The 8,013-nt window shown below is 44.7% G+C and overlaps 1 pseudogene; it reads left to right on the top strand.

Annotated features, from left to right (window-relative positions):
- Positions 1 to 2,882: 2,882 nt before the first annotated feature.
- LOC115311693 lies at positions 2,883 to 7,320 on the top strand (annotated as a pseudogene).
- Positions 7,321 to 8,013: the final 693 nt, after the last annotated feature.

Raw genomic sequence — 8,013 nt, 5'->3', positions numbered from 1 at the left:
TGGAAGAGTACCTTTCGAAAAACGATCGATTGTCGCGAAGTAGGTTGCAGACTTGCAGTACACTGACGTTGACGAGACGGGACTTGAAAGTTGTAATCCGAGATACGTGTCGACGCGGACACGGCAGAACACAGAAACGAGAAAGAAGGTGTTTGTGAAGATTCAACACGATGTAGCACAAGCTGTCATTTGTATAACCGAACACTGAACGCATCACAAAAAAATTCGTGGGCTTCTTTGAAGAAATAGCTTGCAGAAGCAAAACTCCGCAGCACCACGCAGGGCCAACACACGCCAAACTTGATCCGGCCGAGATTACCAACAACTCATGCGTCATTTGTCAAACCACGTGACCGCGCACCTTCTACCCCGCTTTCAGCTTAGGGAGAGAGAAAAGGAGAGAAGGAAAAGCCAAAATGGGAGTGAACACACTCAAAAGGCTTATCTTATGGGGCATTAACGCGTCCACAACGAACGGATTTTTCACTTGTACCCAAGGTTTATGGTGCACTGAATATTATCTGTGGCCTTGGGCTACAGGCAGGTGCCGTGCTCTGCTTTATCACCATCTTCGAGACTGTAGTCACGTGACCCTAACCAGAGACACGATTGGCCTAAAACATGCATAGTCTACACTGCTGTCAATACCGAGGGAACATACAGGTCTATGAAGTCGTGCTTTTGAACTTCCAAAGAAGCTGTCCAGCTCAAAAGTGACCCAAAACGATGCAAGTTTGAAGATACTATGTTTTACGCTGTATAACCCACATTATAATTTTAAATGAAAAAAAAATAAGCGCGACTATATTTTTCCGCACGATGTCCACATATAAATAGATAAATAAATATGTATATATTTTTTACCATTAAATTTAATATTATGTGTACACTGTTAGGTTCGCGTTTTTAAATTTCAAATCTTTTTACAAAAGAGTTACACATAAAAGACACCACGGACAGCACATCTTCCCGTTTTCAAAACACGATGAATCGCAGCGTTCGCAAACGGAAGGTTGCGGTGCTGCGCGAACCGTTTTCGAAAGATGCTGCGTAGGGTACGTACTCCGGGCGCAACGGCTTTGCAGCCGTTCGAAGGGAAAGGGATTCGGAACGACGAAGTAGCGTCCCTTACGAAAATGGCCGATCTGGACTTATATTAAAAAAAAAACAAATATGGATATATAAAAAATTGGGAAGATCTGGCCATATCAACCACGTCAGTTTATATAAGCCTTATCTAGCCAGATCTGCCCAATTTTTTATATATTCAAATCTGGGTCTGCCAAATAGGGGTATATCTGCCTCCCATATCAGGGTGTTTTTTTATTTTTGCAGATTTGTTTTTAAAAAAAGTCATGAAAGTTACACTTATGCGGTTTCTGCGAGGCTTATACGCCCAGGGGGACATTACGTGGGAGCTAAGCTTTGCGATTACTCGGCTAATCAATGAAAATTTACTAATTGATTTTTCAATTAGTGAGAACAGACTTACAGTTCCAATAAGAAGCTTGCTGGGCGTCGTTTAAAATCCCTAAATCAGTCATTTTCAGAAAGTCTTTCAGCGTGCGAGAAGCGCACCAAAGGTACCACTCGTGAAGCAGGTACAAGGCTAGCGGTTTCGGTAAGGCGCCCGCGCAATTTCTGTCTCTTATCTAGCCCCAGCCTTGCACCTGGTCCACGAGTGTAACTTCAGCGCACTACTGCGCTTCACACGCGCTCATTCTTTTTAATAATTACTGGTTTAGAGGTTTTGGACGACGGTCAGCAAGTTTCTAATTGAAACCATATGTCTGTTTTCACTAATTAAAAGTTAATTAATGAATTTTAATTAATTAGCCGACTTATCGCAAAGATTAGCAAACTACATAACATCCCCCTGGGCGTATAACTCACCCGCACAAACCGCATAAGTGTAGCGTTCACGGCTTCTTTTAAAACAAATCTGCAAGAATAAAAAAAAAAAAAACGGTATCAACGATATATCATTATCAGGGGCTATATTGGCACGCGTATATGGCGATATGCGGCCGTATTTACGCACTTATACGGCCACATCTGGCAGTATTTGCCCACCTATATGGCGAAATACGGCCGTATTTGCTCCCATATATGGCGGAATACAGCCCTATTTGACTGCTTATATTATCATATCTGACCGTATATAAAATATATCAGGGTCATATCTGACATTTTCGTACGGGGTCTCGCATCTTCATTAAGCTAACGGTTCGTGTTTCCCCGCTCAATTTAGCTGCGAAACATCAACAAAATTAGTTTCACTGCTAGATTTAGCTGGAAAATTGACGTCGCGTGTCATGCGTACCAATGCAATTTCTCGCTAAATTTAGCGGGGCGGTAGAGGTGCGATCTAAAATCCATTATTTGATTATCTCGCTTTCCGATCTTACGCACTTCGTAATATTGTCACACGTCAAACATCCAACCTAATTTTATTTGTCTTTCAATCTTCCAAAAGCGCGATTGATTAATTGGTTCAAATACCAGGAATAACTTCACATTAAGGATGTTGAGAATATTTAACCAATTACATGAGACTCATGCAATACAGATCAATGAACTAGTGTCTTGGCGAGTACATATGACTTATTGCTTGCACGACCGAAACGGGCCCATATATCATTATCAGGGGCTACATGGCAATATATGGCCGTATTTAAACACTTATATGGCCACATCTGGCAGTATTTGAACACTTATATGACGAAACATGGCCGTACTTGCTCCAATACATGGCGGAATATGGCCATATTTGACTGCTTATATTATCATATATGGACGTATATAAAATATATCAGGAACATATCTGACATTTCCGTACGGGGGTGTACATATAGCGGGGCGTTTGCCAGTGTGTTATAGCCATGGAGAAGGAGAGTGAAATTGCTGCGCAGCGGCGCAGAAGAGCGGAGAAGCTTAACTCATCAGATCCCGAGGTAGTTGCCTGGCAATTAGCGGCTGAGCGTAGGAACAACGAACAGAAGAATGCTAAACATGCTGCGGAGACACCGGAGCAAAGGGAGGAACGTCTAGCGAAGCGGCGTCTCCAGGAGGCTGAGCGACGTGCCCGACCATCTCAGCATCAGCAACAACAAGATGCCGTCGATGACATCAAGGCTCACCGATTGACTGACTATATGGTGAAACTTAACGAAAGCCCCAGTGCGACTCGGACCTTCGAGACGGACTTCGTAAACAATCCAGTTGGATAAGTGTGCGACGTGTTTGAAAGACTGTGGCACATGAAAGATTTGACGCCGGGAACTAGTGCCATACGTGAAACGTTGAGTTTAGCGGCGCCGCCTGAGTAGGCTGAAACCGTGACGCGGGTTTGTACAACGTGCAAGAACTTTCTCGTTAAGCAGAAGATTCCACTCTTTAGCGTTACCAGTGGGTATCATTAACCACCCATGCTACCAGATCCACCGGTTCTAAACGATGCGGCCGAATGTTTACTGTCGCCACGGATTCCCTTCGTTCAGATCCGTCGTCTAATGAACTGGAGAAATGGTCAGCTTGGCATTAAGGGACCCGTGGTGAACGTGCCGGCTGAACCTAAGCTCACGCTACGTATATCGTGGCATAGCCGAGCTACGCCACTGCATTTTTTTCTCTCGTCCGTACAATCCACTTTTATTTTCAGGTACCAAAAGTATGAAATTCCGTTGAATTCCGTTAAGATCCGGAGGCAAACACATGCAATGCATGCAAGGCAAATATGTGCAAAAGAGAGAGATAATGGTATTTTTTCTAAATAATCACTTACATAACGCCTTACTGCAAAAAAGGAATGCATACAGATGCATGCTATGATGTTCCTAATTATTCATAAATAGCGCAAAGGGCAGACGTAGATCTCTAAAATCCTAGTATGAATCACATTTCACCACATTGCATGAGCTCAAAACTTGGCGAAATACGGCTCGGGAGGTTAATGTTATAGTCGATTTTACTTAACCTGATTCGGGCCCTAACTTTACAGCTATGTGCTTTATCAAGTTTAAATCTTGTTTATTCCTCTTCATACAAGAAGAGGGGGAGAAGGCAAAAAAGAAGTACAAAACTGCTTGACAATGCCCTCTCCTCCCGCGACAGAAACAGCAGAAGAGGCACTCACAACAAAACCGCTCTCAAGAGTACACAATCCGATTTTCGACGAAACTAGCAAAGATGGTATGCGTTCGTTAGAACAGTTTTCAATCGTAATATTCCGCGATAAAAAATTGTTTAACATTTTACGTAGCTGGTATTAACCATCTGATTTCCGTAGTTTGTTCTGGAGCGCGGGACCGCCCAGGCGTCGGCATGGGTCATGCTCTAACATTCCATTGGGCTGCCGTATATTATCGGGAGACTGCTATAAACACTGCACAGCTTTACAGTTTTGACGTATTTTGCTAGTGTTGCGAACATCGCATTTCACGGGAAAGCTGAACTCTTTAACATGGTATGCACGTGACGTCATCACACTGTACGGTGGCGGGAATCGCAAGCCAAATCCGGAGGTGCAAAATGCATGCTGCAGGAGGTTCGCGCGCAGTGCAGTCCAAGTATTTGAGAGTCACAATTTATTCTCAGTGCATCGTCGTAAGGAAGGGCGCGAGCGTCTGGCACGATGCCTACGCTCTTTCTGGCAAGAGTGTTTTTGCAGAGAAACTAGTGCCCAGGTCCTCGCTATCTGGTCTGCACCGAAGATGCGGAGCAGAAGAACCTTTACGAACCCCCCCCCCCCCCCCCCCGCCTTTTTTTTTCTCTTCTTTTCTTATTTTCTCGTCGCTCCTCCAGACAATACTTTTTACTCTTGAGTGACCGCCTACTCCGCTTGGTGATTTAATTGTCCGCAAGTGAAAATTAAATTTTTCACTTGTTGACAGTAACCCTCTGTTGCATTAATTTTGCGCCCAACTGTGAAGTTTAAACAAGATACAGAGGTGGTCGAAATTTGGGGAAGAACTTGAGAACGACTCTCCTGTGAGGTTTAGAGTGGCTGCCAACGTTCGGCTGTCTTTCTGAGACCACTAGGACCTTGCTTTTCAGGTATCCTCTCCCACACAGAGATGTAGTTCCATGCTACGTAGGATTAAAAAGTCACATTTTGTCTTTTCAAAACTTCTATTTTGGGGAAAAAGGTTTCAAGGCAGTTTAGCAGCAGCGAAAACAAATTTGGGTGCCTCAATGATGTTAATTGGTCATGCAACGGTTTATGTACTTTTAGTAAATACCGGTAGGAAGTAATCCTTGTCGTTGATAGGTTGCAAAAATGTCCGTTAGTTTCCCCTCCGTGAAATGGCAGACGCATAGAAAATAACTGTAATAAACTAATTTCCTATCCTGAACTCGCAATCAGAAGAAGCGGCAAGATTATGTGACTCGAATTATATACCGTCATAGTTCATCATATGTTTGGGAAAGCATAGAGCATGTGCTGGGCTTCAGACATTGTTAGAGTGGGGCTAACATAATATTTAATTTAACAAGAGCCGTTACCCGACTGTTTGGCGAGACTGATTGTCATGAACCCGCGAGCACTCGACAGGGAGTCATAAAATTCGCATACGTCACGGTGTCTCGTGACTCTCGGTCCGAAGTCGTCATGTCATGTTATATCACGGTGTCAACAAGGTCAATAAAACCAGTGACTTTCTCAAATTTAATTCCCGGAACGCAGTGAGGAACGTGACGTCGCGGGGTCACGTGACGTGACATTACTTGACAACATGTTTTGACACCATGACGTCATGTGACCACGTGGCACATGATTGATCATAGTGCCAATACAAAAGCGTTACGAAAGCACACCTTTTATCCTGTATTGTAATTTTGTATATGACGATTCGATCAATACCTAGAAATAAGCCTGCCAGTTTTTTTAATTCCAAATATTTATCTTTTGATAAATAGGAAAAACATTTATCTTGAACCCTTTCGAATCGGTTACCGTTACATTTTTTCCGGTTCAGTTCCAGTTCAGTTCCAAGTTGGCGGCGAAGATTTCAGTTCGGTTCAGTTCCGCTTCAGCTAAAAATAACGGTTCGGTTCCAGCTCGGCACCCTGGCCGGGAGATGCACTTTCACGCGCTCCGGAACAAAGGACAACAAAAAGACAAGCGTTGGTAAAAAATGCTTAGATGCCTGTTTTTTTCTCCACATTTTTGTTCACGCACCCCATCGTGCGTGAACGCGGTGCCGATGCCAAAGTTTCGGCCACCAAGTTTCGGCTTTGACTGTCCTCAATCTCTTTATGACGTCAGGTCCCAATCAAATGCACTGCATGCGTATTTGAAAATGTGACTTTCTTCGATATATATACTACTTTAGAAGTAGCCGACCGATACAGATGAGGCGCTGAAGCGCCCTAAATATTAAGAACTAAATTTTATGAGCTATTGTCTTTACGATTGACGTAGCCACCATCAAAATTACGTCACTTCGAGCCTTAAAGTATTTGGTCTGCCAGAAGTGAGTGTATCATCACCTCCTGTGGAGCGAAAAACAAGTCGTGCAGCTTCTCTGGGTTTAGCGAGGAGTAGGGGACCGCCTTTTTGGCATGGCACGCGTACCGTAGGGTCTTGGTCGAGGCCGATTTCAGCGTTTGAAAAAGCTCCACATTATCGTAACCTTCGAGAGATATAGTTGGTGACACGAGGGAGAGTTAGCTGTTCGTATTGTGTAGCAGCAAGGGCACTGTTTTGTACTTAGCTGATCTTTATGCGCGAGGGACGTGGCTGCGAGATAGCGCGCCATGCCCGTCGCTGGCGCATAAAAATAAGCGAAGCGCGGAACATTGCCCTAGCTGCTGCACGAAAATGAACGACTAAGTCTACCTTACTTCACCAACTATCCGCCTCCTAAATTTAACAGCGATTAAATTACTTTTTTACAAACTCTGAGATCGGCTGCGACGGAGACTGTGCCGGTCGCGCACCAAGCAGGAGCGGGGAGCGGTGGTTCCCTTCTCTGTTTACGCACATCTAGTGCAAATGGGAATAAAGAAATACATGGCAACTATGTTTGTTATGAATGAAGCCGAAAGAAAAAGGAACGTTTTTTCATTCAACGCTGACCAAGAGCATCGCATTCGTTGTTTTCAGCGCCGCATCCGCGACGAGCTTCGTTCTTTAGTCGCCCTTGAGCACCTGCACGCCTTCCTGACCCCTTGCCACGTTATCACATTATGAGCCTTAGAGTGTGTCCGTGCGTTTAGCGAGCTGTGCTCCGCGAGTGACTTAGGATCTTTCCGACCATTACAGACTCGATGCTGTCGTGGCCACGTCAAAGGAAACCAGCCGCTTCGAATGGATAGTCGCCGCCGCTAAACACTCGGCCCCGGAAAACGGTGAGTCCCCGTGCACACTAAAAGTTTTTACACCCTTAAGGGTGTACATCAGTTTGTCCCAGGGCTAACACCCTTAGGGTGTTCAGGCAAACACCCTTTATAATGGGTGCTCGCCAAACACCCCTGGTAGAGGGTGCTTGCCGTAAAATGGGCGCCCCCTGGGGTGGCCCAGTGGATGCTGGGCCACCCCAGCCAATCCAGTGCCGGGAGAGTATCATGCAACGTTTTGGTTATGTGGAGTTCAAGCTCACATGACACTCTGCCGATGCTGGATTGGCCGGTAGCGTCTGCCGCACTCGGACGAAAGCTGAAATGAAGCATAGGCCCTAGTAAAAATTTTATAGGCATGTGTCCAATACACATATCAGAAATTCTAAATTGTACGAAAATCATATAAAGTATTGGATATTCTTATCATGATTCTCAGCTTATCATGTTTACTAAACACATTTACTTTTTTTCACCTGGGGGGGTATTGCCAAATCACATACAAGGCACATGATAAAGGAAGAACGAGTCACATTGAACGCAACTCACTTCATGAAGTAATACAAAAGAGCTACTTGCAAGCCACATCATAAGCCTGAGGGCAACTGGTAGTGCTTCCGGTGCCGCCCTTTCTCGAACTTCAAGTGAGCAAGCAGTGGCCCCAAGCATCGT

This window comes from Ixodes scapularis, unplaced genomic scaffold, assembly GCF_016920785.2.
Source record: "Ixodes scapularis isolate PalLabHiFi unplaced genomic scaffold, ASM1692078v2 PGA_scaffold0__279_contigs__length_252992795, whole genome shotgun sequence".
NCBI classification, from domain to species: Eukaryota; Metazoa; Arthropoda; class Arachnida; order Ixodida; family Ixodidae; genus Ixodes; species Ixodes scapularis.
Note: the sequence above shows the minus strand (reverse complement) of the source record. Positions and strands in the feature narration are given on the sequence as shown.